We start from the raw sequence: 13,407 nt of genomic DNA on the forward strand, positions 1-13,407 counted from the left end.
GGGTGAGTGTACTGTGTCAAGCAAATATAGCTTCAGCTGGAACAGCAGAGTCTATTCTAAAGGCAGGAATTGTTTCTCGAACAAGTCATGCACACCAAGTTACAGCTTGTGTATTGAACATACTGATGAATAAAGCTTACAGAACATATGTAGAAGATAGTGGGGAAACTCCAGTTCAGTTTGATATGTGGAAAGAGGAAAGGGAAACCGAAAGTTACCTTTCCATTATTGGTGTCTTTAACTCTGAAATTTGAATTAACCATATTAATATTTGTTTGATTTGTTTGGGAGGGCAACTTCGACCTCTACAAAGATTCTCTCTCAATTCTGATACCTTGGTTTTTGGCTCCGGATCATCTAAATTATGCTGGGTGGTTTCCTGTCCATCTTCGTGATAAGATGACCTTGCATAGTAGTGCTCCGGATATTTTGACTGAATTTGAAAAGGGCCACTTCGTAGTGCATAAAACTCACAAAGCTTTTCAGAGATTGCCAGTGATCATGCTCACGAACAGAACAATAAACTTGTATAGGGTGAGGGGTGGGGGGGGGGGGACTGACAGAAGATGCTTCTTCGCAACTCCTTCGTTGGATGGTGTCTGGTCCTGAAATGGCTCTGGGGGGCTGTTAATGAATTTGAATCATCCCAAGAACTGATCCAGTATCAGCAGAATAAAAACACCAATGTAAAGAACCATGAACAGACTAATTGTGTACAGAAATCATTTGTTAACCATGTGAAATCTCTAGTGGACGTAATTTGCGAAATGGATTATCCATTTTTAGGACACTCAAGAGATCTCGTTGCTCTTAATACCCGTGATATTATTGACCCAAATATAACTTGCACAGTTAAGCATTTAGAGGAAATTGGAAAGATGGAGTTATATAAGTTTCTTGTGGTTCGTTCAAATGAGTTACTGTCTTTTAATGAACAACCAAACTGTACAAGTTCCTTCAAAGTGAGGATTATGTATAGATATCTATATATATATATATGTGTGTGTGTGTGTGTGTGTGTATGTATAAAAATATTGATACGTGATATAATCATAAGATATAAATTTTTTATTATGACAGATGGTCATTATTTGTATTTCTTCTTTTTCAGTTCAAAATGGATTTTGCAGTCCCTTATTGAATAACCAAATTGTATAATTCCTTTCAAATTAAGAAGAATACATGAACATATATCCATAATTATACATATACCTTTGATTTGTGGTATAGCCTTGAAATATTAGTTCATGTCACAATTATCACTTAATTTTCTCATTTTTGAGTTTAAAATGGGTTGCCGTCTTTTATTAAGCCCCAGATAGTATAAATTCCTTTAATTTAAGAAGAATATATGCACTATATATGTTAACTAATGCTTATTTATTCATCCAATTCTGTACATCATAGAAATGGCACATCTTGAAAGTCTAAAATAATTTTTCAAACCACTGTCCGCCATCTTGAAAATGGCGGCCATGTTGGATTTTCCAGGGCGGATCCATAGCTAAAATAGTTCAAAATGATGTAATGTAACACTGTACCAAGTTTCATACTTTTAACCGAATGTGTGCAATTTGCCTAAAAATCTGCACGATTCGACTTGACTAAGTCTAAACCCGAAAGTTTTCTTGGCTCGTTAATCCATCATCTTCTCTTCCTTCCCTGCTTCGTTTGCTATCTCTAGGAACCATTCTGTTATTCTTTTTGTACATCTATTACCTGACTTTCTCATTATATGACCTGCCCACGTCCATTACTTTTTCTTCCTTGTGTTAGAATATCCTCTACTTTAGTTTTCTCTTTCCTGTCTCTTAGTGTTATCTCAACATTATCCTTTCCATACCTCTTTGAGTTGTAACTAACTTATGTCCTAAGGCTTTAGTAAGGCTCCAAGTCTCTGATGCATAAGTTAATACTGGTAGAACCATCTGATTAAATACTTTTCTTTTTAGAGAAAGTGGCATTTTACTTTTCATATTCTCATTTTGTTCACCAAAAGCTCTCCATCCCATGCTTATTTCTTCTTTTAATTTCGGTCTCATCCCCTTGGGAAACACTTATTGTTTGTCTTAAATACGTATATTCATTAACCGTTATTTGTTGTCTCTCTGCGTTTTCATTGAACATTAATTTAGTTTTAGTCATAATTCATTTTCAGCCCTACATTTCTGCTTCATTCAAATCTATTATCCTTTGTAATTCTTCCCCTGATTCCCTGAGTAGAACTATGTCACCTGTAAATCTTAAGTTTTTAAGGTATTCCCCATTAATGTTAATTCACACATTTTCCCATCTAAATTCTTAAAAACTTCTTCTAGGCACGCTGTGAATAATTTAGGGGAGGGAGTCTCCCTGTCTAACTCCTTCTTCAATCGGAAATTTCCGTTTCTTTATGTAGTTTTAGGATTGCTCTACTACCAGTATAGATATCTTCAAGTAGTTAGATCTAATATGAGATTCCTCTATTTCTTGCTTTTCATTACTGCTGAAGTTTTGACAATGAAAAGCTTTCTCATATTCTATTAATGCCATACGTAGCAGTTTGTGACACTTGATTTTTTCTTTAGCTGGTTAATTACATGGATATGGTCAATTGTTGAATATCAGATTCTATAACCTGACTGCTCTCTTGGTTGATTAAAGTTGGTTAGTATATATATATATATATAATATATATATATATATATATATATATATATATATATATATTTCTGGTTTTAAAGCATTTCAGATTTTTCTTCTGAAAAAGGTGAAGACATATACCATTCCGAGAATGGTGCAGTTTACCCACAACTGTTTGTCGAGTGATTGCTTGATTAAGATCCACCAACTCTCTCGCTTCATAAATTTCATTCCCTATACGATTTCTATGTAATTTCTAACGATTAAGAAGGATGATTAATTGAAGCGTTTTGAGTAATATATTAAAATTAATGATTACTTTTACATTTTTGCTTAATTTGACATAAAAATTCTTTATATGGGAAACTTAATTAAGTATAAATGGGTATTGTCGAGTTCATCCTTATACGTTATTTTGGTATGCTGCCACCATTATTAAATATTATTTTTGAAGTGCTCAGCCTCTATGAAAGGAGCTAGCACTTGGAGGGGACAAATAATTAATTATTGATGATTAACCGCAAACGCATTAGGTACCACGTCCACGTTGTTAAATAGAATACTTCAGAAGTCTTGTCAAGTATGGGACTAGAAAAGAAGGTAGAGCCAAAGATTTTCTTATTTCCATTTATACTCATATGCTCCAAAGGAGAAGATGATTAGTTTAGTTTCTGTATTGTATTGGTTTTTAATTATTTCTACAATTTTGTAATGTATATTCGTCTGGGTGTGTAGCATGTAGGTATACATTTGTACATATGATGACAAATTTTAAGAGTAGCCTAGACTCCTAATGTTGTAAACTGGCAACCCAATATATATATATATATATATATATATATATATATATATATATATATATATATATAAGCGTGTGTGTTGCCAGATCTACCGATTAAGCTGAAATATTTTTTATTTATTGTTTAGCGTTCAGATTTTACATCTGAAATAGGTGAACCATCTAGATATCTACCATTTTTGTCTCTAATTCTTAAAATAACAGACCGAAGAAATTGTTAAATATTTATAAGATAACTGAAGATTATGGTACCTTAATGCATTTTGCTCTCTTGTGTATCACAATTCCAGATCTGAACGTAAATATCGTAGGTGTTATTTATGGTAGCGGCAGAATGATTAGGATGATGCCTTATTCACGATTAATAAATAGTACGAATGCTGTTTTGGGGTAACAAGCTTACAAGTCTGGAATCTATTTTGCACAGAATAGACAACCATTAAATATATTATATCCATTATTCAAAGATTCTATTGTGGCAGCAGATCTCAGTAACTTAAATCCAATATGAGTCGCCTAAGAAATACGTAATTATACTCTGGTTTTTTCCATCTAGCCTGTGGTGTTTTTGTATGGTAACACTGCGTCCCGGGCTTTAGATAGTTGCGCTATGTGTAAGTTTTAGGTAAATAAAAGGATATCTGGGTGAACATTTGTGACTGAAAAGTGTTTTAATAATTTACTGTATGCGAATTACACCGTTAATATTCGAAATAAGATATTGTTATTATTGTTGAATGTAAGCTGAATGTAACTATCTAAAGCCCGGGACGCAGTGTTACCATACGCAAACACACAGGCGGATGGACAGATGGAAAAGTCTCTGTGGTTTAAATAAACTGTTCACCATTTAGGATGTTGATTTTTCCTCTTTTTAATTTCTAAAATATAATCTCTTTACTTAATTTGCATTATAAGACGCTCTCTGGGAAAAGTATTGTTGTATGAAAGATAAAAGATAACCATAAAAAATTTGGTTTCTATATATAATATTACTTATAATTTTCTAAATGTCCTTGTTGACCACTTTTATATATATATATATTATATATATAGTATATATATATATATATATATATATATATATAACAAGTCACTGCCAATACAGAAAATACTGTTAAATTCAAATGTTTTTGTTAATATCATCTTTAAATAAATAACATTTTATTTTACTTTCAAACTTAGAAACCAGGCCCTAACAAAGCAAAACTTTTAATCATAACAAAGCGTTTGACACTGCACGAATTCCTTATTCGACCCACCCTAGGAATCTTAGAGCACTTTCTTTTTATTTTCTCTTTTATAGGATTTACAAAAATCCCATCAACAAGGTTAAAACTATCCAAGAAAACTATACGCTTTAGCCTGACCCTCTTCAAATAAGGAACAGGCTGTCTCTGGATTAACCCAGGTGCTGGATTAACCAAGGAGAGGCCAAGGGAATTAACAAGAATTACTGATACAATCTGCAGCTTCTGTTATAGATCTCCTTCGAACCACCTTGGGTGGTAGAATGGGGTTAAGGGTATCAATTAAAGAAGGGTGTATAGGCCTATACATATTGCAGGCTTAAAGTATTAACGCGTCTGCATACACACACAGTATATATATATATATCTATATATATATATATAGTATATATATATATAACAATATATATAGATATATATATATTATATATATATATATAAAGATATATGCCACGAAGGAAAAATAAACGAATGAGGATCTGCAAGATCTTTCGACGTAAACGTCCTTTACTGAGCAGAGACTGACAAAGATACGGGAAAAGACAATACAAGAAGATTCGTATAACTGACAGATAGGGATTATAAAGAGATTAGTACCTAGAATCCGACACACCTGGAAGATGAAAATCCTTCCCAAACAAGCATAAACAATGGGTGCAATTAAAGGTTTAAGACAATCATCTCAGATACAAGGTCCAGACAATTAAAGGATTATAGGTGACAGCTATTCAGAACTTGGTAACAAAACCATATTCACAATACATGACAGACATACATTACAACGTAAAAATAATAACTCTAACGCAACTGAATTTTTTATTTAAAGGTCAGTAATTATATCTTTGAGGCCATTACTTAAACATGTTACAGATACAAGGGTCTAAATGAAAAAGGCCACGACTAACATTGAAATTACAATGAAAAGTAAGTTGTACTTAAAGCAGATTCTAAAAGATTTCGTGATAAGACATCTCTTGACTTTGCAATTACTGAACTATCATCCCACTTTATTCGGTGGTTGTTTTCACTTAAATGAATGAAAATTGCATTGGATTTTTGCCCAGTTTTCACAGAATATTTATGCTGTGAAAACTGGGCAAAAATCCAATGCAATTTTCATTCATTTAAGTGAAAACAACCACCGAATAAAGTGGGATGATAGTTCAGTAATTGCAAAGTCAAGAGATGTCTTATCACGAAATCTTTTAGAATCTGCTTTAATACAACTTACTTTTCATTGTAATTTCAATGTTAGTCGTGGCCTTTTTCATTTAGACCCTTGTATCTGTAACATGTTTAAGAATGGCCTCAAAGATATAATTACTGACTTTAAATAAAATCAGTTTGCCTTAGAGTTCCTTATTTTTGTTGTAATGTATGTCTTTCATGTATTGTTGAATATGGTTTTGTTTACCAAGTCCTGAATAGCTGTCACCTATAATCCTTTAATTGTCTGGACCTTGTATCTGAGATGATTGTCTTAAACCTTTAATTGCACCCATAGTTTATGCTTGTTTGGGAAGGTTTCTTATCTTCCAGGTGTGTCGGATTCTAGGTACTAATCTCTTTATAATCCCTATCTGTCAGTTATACGAATCTTCTTGTATTGTCTTTTCCCGTATCTTTGTCAGTCTCTGCTCAGTAAAGGACGTTTACGTCGAAAGATCTTGCAGATCCTCATTCGTTTATTTTTCCTTCGTGGCATATATCTTTATTTATGGATTTATCACGTTCCTAACTTTCGTGATTCAGTTATACACACACACACACACACACACACACACACACACACACACACATATATATATATATATATATATATATATATTTATATATATATAATATATATTACTCAAAGGGATTGCTTACTTGAAACACAACTGCTCTGAGTATTGCTATAAGTTGTTCCCAAGGTAGCTATAGGCTTAAAGTGAACTCGATCCTAAAGGAGTAATTGTGGTGTAATTAATATTAGCTATATAAAAGAAGATTTGTGTGAGTGCAATGTCACATTGTATAACTATATAGTTTATATTCATAATACGAAAACCAACTATCACGGTTGAAACAGCTGGGTTAAATGAGCGCACGAACAGAGGAAAGAATGGTGTGGTATGAATGATAACCAGACTTTTAATCCGTATGTTTTATAGGCAGCGCACGAGTTTTAAAAACTTGACACTCCAACCGCGGCTTCGTATGTCATGTCTCATGACTTTGGAATGTACCGGTAAAGTCAAAGGGGACCGGTAGGAGCCTTTCTTTGTAGTTCCCTGGGAGGACGGCACTAATCCCTGCCAAAGCTCGCCAGAAATGAAACTATTTCTAATGAAAGTACGCATCTGGTTTTAGGGAGCCTTTGAATAATTAACTTATATTGAAGAGTAATGTTTTATGTAATGTCATAAGTCTGAATGAATGCATTTGAGGTAAAGAGTAATTACAAATAACTTGTGGTACCTTGGAAGTCTAGCTATTCGTTGGTTCGGTGGGACGAGCCAACTTTAGGCAGCTTTTAAGTAACTTATATTAAATCTAAGGAAACTATAAGTGTTATGTGATGTCATAAGTTCGGCTTAATGGGTAGAAGTTTAAATTAAAATAAGTAGAAAAAGAGACTCGTGGTAACTCGGATCCAGACACACCGTTGATTGGGCGGGACGAACCGACCAACTGGGAACTCGTACCCCGTGAGGCGCGTCAGTTCAAAAACGTAAACAAACCAGCCCCTGACATCACAGCGTCCTCAATGGCGGGCAACTTTACCAAAAGCTGGTCCTTTTTCGGCCCCAGGAGACCGCGCAGCGACGAGTACCTCGGCCAGCACTATCAGCCAGGCACACGCCCTCGAGTCGCATCAACCTGCCAGCAGCGTTTCGGAGACCAGGGCGCCCAAAGTCGACCTTGGAGGAGAGGACCTTTACCGCCGCCTCCGCCCACACGACCCGGCGGGTGCGTCAGTCAGCCATCGGAAACGAGTTATAGTGAAGTCTTGCATGATGACGTCAGACTGATAGTAGTTTCGTAGTAGCTAGTTGTGGGGTTTAAATGGTGACGCCGTGGTTAAATATAGGGATGATATTGTGTGTCGATCTTGTTTCGGTCGGGAATTACTACCTAATCTGTTGGGGTGGGGGCGAGTAGCTAGTTAGGGAAATGGGGTTAGATTGAGGCTATCGAACCGGTTGTAGCCTACCTACTATAGTGATGTCCTTCACGTACAATATCTTTATAGCTTTATGAAAGTATTCCAAAAGCACGTGTATACTCTAATTGATCAAATATATAAGCTAGATAACAATCCTATTAGCCTAATGTCAGCTGCATGTTAAAGTTGCATATTAGGATATAGGGTAAACAACCAAATTGCCACCATTTCACTCGAAATTACCACTTATTTTTCACTCTTTATTTAATTGGTGTTTAGCAGTACAGTTGGTATATCTTTAAGCATACCATTCAAAAGATTAATTTTCAATCTTTTGTATGGTATGCTTAAAGATGTAATTGTATTGTTGTTTCACCAATTGAATGTCAAGTAAAAAAAAAAAAAAAAAAGTCATTTTGAGTGAAATGGTGGTCATTTGGTTGTTTAGCCTACTACTTCATAGGCCAGTGGCCTACATTCAAGGTAGGGTAGGCTGTAAGGTTAGCCAGGCATATTTTGCTACAGAAAGACCTTAGTCAGTTGAAGATATCATAATTACACAAACTGCTATCAGTCTTTCCAAGGCAAGAATTGAAAGTGCAGCTTATCAATGTTTATATGTTTGTGAACGTTAAATTTCAAGCACATTTTAGTCAATCAAAAAGTGCTCAAGAAAATAATACGTTCAAATATAAATAGTTTACATTAATCTGGCAACATATTCAGTTTGATGTTCCTGGTGTCTGAATAGGACGCAAGTTGGTTGAAAAAAAAGGGAGTTTTTTTTTTTTTTTTTTTTTTTTTTTTTTTTTTTTTTTTTTTTTTTTTTTTCAACCAACTTGTGTCCTATTCAGACACAGGGACATCAAAATGAACATGTTGCCAGATTAATGTAAACTATTTACATCTGAAAGTATTATTTTCTTGAGCACTTTTTGATTGACTAGTTTTTTTTTTTTTTTTTTTCAACTAACTTGCATCCTATTTAGACACCAGGGACATCAAAATGAATATGTTGCCAGCTTAATGTAAACTATTTATATTTGAAAGTATTATTTTCTTGAGCACTTTTTCCTAATTGACTAAAATATACATGAAATTTAATGTTCATGAAGCTACACCTTTCATTTTTTGTCTTGGAGAGACTGATAGCAGTTTGTGTAATTATGATATCTTCAACTGACTAAGGTTTTTCAGTGGCATCATTTCATGAATTAGCAAGGTTTTGCCAGGTGTGTGCCACAATGTACTTGAAGAGGAGTTTTTAATATTTTTTTTTCAAACAGTATTATGTAAATTTCATTCAAATATAATTTGGGAAGTGTTATGAGTCCTATACTTTTTACATTTGACTCCATAATCAAACTCTTTTAGTTTGGGAACAAGCTTAGTTGTATGCCTCTAAATTGTGTACTCCATATGTTTTAGGAAGGGAACCTTGTTAGGTGAGGCAGGTTCCAAGTCAGTTTCTGGGAATATTTGCTTGATCGGGTGAGCCATTTCATTTCCTCTAGAACTCGCATCATAAAATGGCTTTGAGTGGTGATCCTTCCCTTAAATTTAAGTCTTTGAGCAATTGCTCCTTGATATCGTAAACAACTTAAGGAATTTGCGACTTGTATGCATGTTTTTTATGCTAAGAGGAAGGCAAAGGCATTCCAGATTATGTATGTATTTGGACTAGGAACAAGGCACTCCAGACCAGACCCCTTGATGTAATCTTCATTCAGTCTGATTTGCCTCCCCTTGTCTTTACACACTGCACCCTCCCTGGAAGGAAAGCCTTAATCCATTGGAAAGTCTTACCTCTCACTCCGTAAGCTTGTAATTTTTTCATTAGTCTTTACAGGTGTAATGTATCAAAGCATCAGCAGTTGAAGTAGTTTACATCAACAGGTGTTGGTTTGTCCTTAGCAAAGTCTTTGCATATGTGTGTTAATTTATAGAATAATAATTTTTCATTGCAGCAAATTGTTTTTGACTATGATGAACCTACTTATACATTGTATTTCATTTATTTACAGGCATTCAATCTCTGTATATGACAGATTAGGAGAAAGACAAATCCCTCGCTTTGCTAGTTTTGATTTCAATCGACTAGGCGGGATTCATAGTCACTATGCCAACGTAGAGGAGTGTAAACCAACCAATGATGGCAACACAAAAGACGGCAAATCTCCACGTGCCTCCACGCTTCCCAGGCGTCCCCTCAGAGATTTGTCTTTCTTGAATAGTCTGCAAGATAATGTTTCACAGTTGAAGCCACAGACGAGTAAATTGCTTCAAGAGAGCGGGAAGAAGATGAACAAAGCAATACAGGGCGTGAGGACTTCCTTATCTTCTTTTACACAGGTTAGAGGTTATAAACATGTCACTTGGATGTTTCTTTGTGTTTTCTGAACTACAAGCACAAATTTTTGAAGAATGTTCTGCTCTTATGTAATTCTGAGTGAGTTAGTTATTCTTTTCATGCATATTCAGTTTATTTTTTGCTCTTTCGCAATCATGGTGATGGCTGTTAATGTGCCAGCCTGTAAGAACTGTAAAGGCTCTTTTACTTAAATTTTGCTTTATTTTCATTGGAGTAGTACCGTGAACAGACTGAATGTAGGGAAAAAGCTCATGCTGTATATATTCTAGGGCAGTGGTCGCCAGCCGTTGGTTCACGGACCACCAGTAGTTCGTGAAAAAATTTTTATGGTCCTCAGAAAAATTGGGACGTTATTTCAATTTTTGTTTTCTTAATCGTCTACAGGCGACCCTGATACAAATTGCACAGAAGACAGAGAGCCCCATGTTACCAATTTAGCATTGTTAATGTTAGATTTAGCATTTTAGGATGATTTAGCATTTGTCATTGTAGCCAAAAATCAACAAACTTATTTCAAACAAGCAGGAACAGATATCACACTTAAATGTGTAATACTTAAACTTCAAGTTTTCAATTTTTTTTGTAATAATTAAACTATAACTGTTATATTTAATAGGTGCATTTCATATTAATAAAATAAGTTTTCTGATTATTATTATATAAACATATTCATAGGCAGCCCCCGGTCAACAACTGGGGGTTCCGTTCCTGGGGGCCCGACGTTAAGCAAAATTCAAAAGTCTATGGGCGTCACAATCCCCCTTACAGTGCCCTAGGACTTATTGACTATGTCTTAGACAGTGTCATGGCCAGATATTTTGCCCTAATGTATAATAACTAATGAAAACGTGGAATTTCATTTGCCTTATCATTTACAATGGTCTGCCTGGTAGTTCTACAAATTTTTAATGTCAGATTCAATGAGATTGTAGGTAAATTTTGGCCTAGTAAGAAAGAGAGAGAGAGAGTCTCCTTTTTCAACTTAAAAGCATTTCATAACCTGTTTATGCTAAATAGAAGCAAGAAAATTGCTCTGAATCAAGTTAAGTAGGGCGAAGTAACCCTGCCTCTGCCCTCAGCTGATTTTTCTAAAGCAAAACATGGATCGCTTTGTTTGTATTTTATAATACGTAGTAATATGAAACCACATACTCTATTATTGGATACAGTGAAGTAAAGCATAACTTTTTAAAAGAGCCAAGGAATAGATGCATATTCATTATGTTTTTATTTTAAAAGGGTCTCTTGGTGCTTTGGCAAGTACCGAAATTTGTACCGATAATCCAGACAACGCCATCTATTAACGGAAAAAATAACAAAGTCTAGTTCACTTATTTACATCAGTTTTCAACTTAAAAACTCTTCATATAAAGAAAAATAACCTTGTTACATATGAGTATAATTTCTAAACATTAATTTACACTAAATAGAAGCAAGAAAATCACTGAATTGATTCAACTAGTACAGTGAAATAATCTTGCCTCTGCCCTCAGCTGATTTTTCCAAACCAAAACATGATTGGTTTGTTTGTATTTTATAACACAAACAGTAATACAAGACTGCATTCAGTATTACAGGATAAAGTGAAGTAAGGGATAGCTTTTTATGTTTGCATTTTATGAGGCGGTCTCAGCACCTAGCCTAAGAAACCAATAACCAGACAACGGCGCTATAAACCTTACTGAATGTAAAACCCAGTTATGAAAATATTTAACAAGCGCCATAAAAATGAAATGCCGCTAACCGATGGCGACGGTAACCACCGGCAGCCTGTACTCGTTTTTTTTTTTTTTTTTTGTTTTTTTTTTTTTTTTTTTTTTTTTTTTTTTTTTTTTTTTTTTTTTTATTTTATCGGTGGTCCACCAAATTTAAAATCATACATTAGTGGTATGTGAAGTTCAAAAGGTTGGTGACCGATGTTCTAGGGCACTATTTGTGGAAAAAGTCTCGTGGGACCTCGTAAACTTGTTTGGAGCTTCCATGTGGATTTCGTGGGAGTTTTTTTTCTAGTATTTGTTGGTACAGCACTGCACTGCAAGACTTTGCTTTGATATAGTGTACTAATATGATAAATTCTGTTAGCAGTTTGCTTATCTAAAAATTTTAGATATGAATATATTTGAGTCATTACCTTTTGGGTTGTCATGGAAAATATTCTTTGAGAATTTCCTTTTGTAGGTGATAGATATGCATGGTTTGTGGGTTAGTTTAACAGCATCAATCCCATGACTTATTCTAAGATGTAGAATTTCTCCATGATATAGTACTGAGATTTGGTGTCTGTTCTTTCTTTAAATCTTCGGCTGAAAATGTTTATGGATAGAGTCAAGAGACAATAAACCCAAGAGGCCACCAAAGAGAAAATTAATGTTATTAGAGAATGTTTGAGGACTAGCCTAGGGTAGGACTTCTGTGGTACCATCCATGAGTCGATTTTTGGGTTAAAGTTATAAACACCAAAGCTACAGCCATGAAGTACATGTAAGAATAATACAATATACAAAGAACAACTTCCTATCTTCTTTAAAGATGCCTGTTGATAGATACAACATAACCTGATTGTCTTATCCAGGTCGGTTAGTCTGAGGTACCACCATGACCAGTGCCTGATTAGCCGATGTGGTCATGTATTTAAAAATTAGGGTGCTAAATTAGAATTTCATATATTCCTGCAAGGCTCATGTTCTTTGCCTGAGGAAACAGGACTGTATTTTGACTTTCTCCATGCATGCATTATATTTTTTATATGTCTTTACAGTTGTTCCGCAGTTCAACACGACGTCGTTACAAACTGGATGGGGGAACGCCAACACGCACTCCTCGGCGTACCCCAAATCGTCCGCAAAGGCAAACTCCCGGTAAATTGTATTCTCCCTTTGATGTCAGTACACCACGGACACCTCACAGCTTTCACAGAGGACCAAAGCGTTTACAAGTAGCAACTCCCCGCAGGTAAGATGCTTATTTCATTGAAAATCGTCAGCTGTGTGTATCATGATGTTGAGATACTTTTCAAATAACTAAAATTGTATTGTAAGATATTTATTGAAGAATACTACTTATACTTTCGTCAACACTTACGCTGGTAAATATTTCATTTTTGGGTTCTTATGAACACACTCTTACCAGTAAATTTCAAAAAGAACATAATTATGCTGCTATTTTCCTCTGGTAAAATGCAGCTTTCATCTCATTCGCTCACATATAAATTTCATTA

The 13,407-nt window shown here is 34.8% G+C and overlaps 1 long non-coding RNA gene across 1 annotated transcript; it reads left to right on the forward strand.

Moving 5' to 3' along the window:
- Nucleotides 1-7,537: 7,537 nt before the first annotated feature.
- On the forward strand, nucleotides 7,538-13,136 carry LOC135220336 (uncharacterized). The gene is made up of 3 exons (XR_010315669.1): nucleotides 7,538-7,623; nucleotides 9,844-10,171; nucleotides 12,949-13,136. It is a non-coding gene; the product is annotated as an uncharacterized LOC135220336 (long non-coding RNA).
- Nucleotides 13,137-13,407: the final 271 nt, after the last annotated feature.

Source organism: Macrobrachium nipponense, chromosome 1 (assembly GCF_015104395.2).
Source record: "Macrobrachium nipponense isolate FS-2020 chromosome 1, ASM1510439v2, whole genome shotgun sequence".
NCBI lineage: Eukaryota > Metazoa > Arthropoda > Malacostraca > Decapoda > Palaemonidae > Macrobrachium > Macrobrachium nipponense.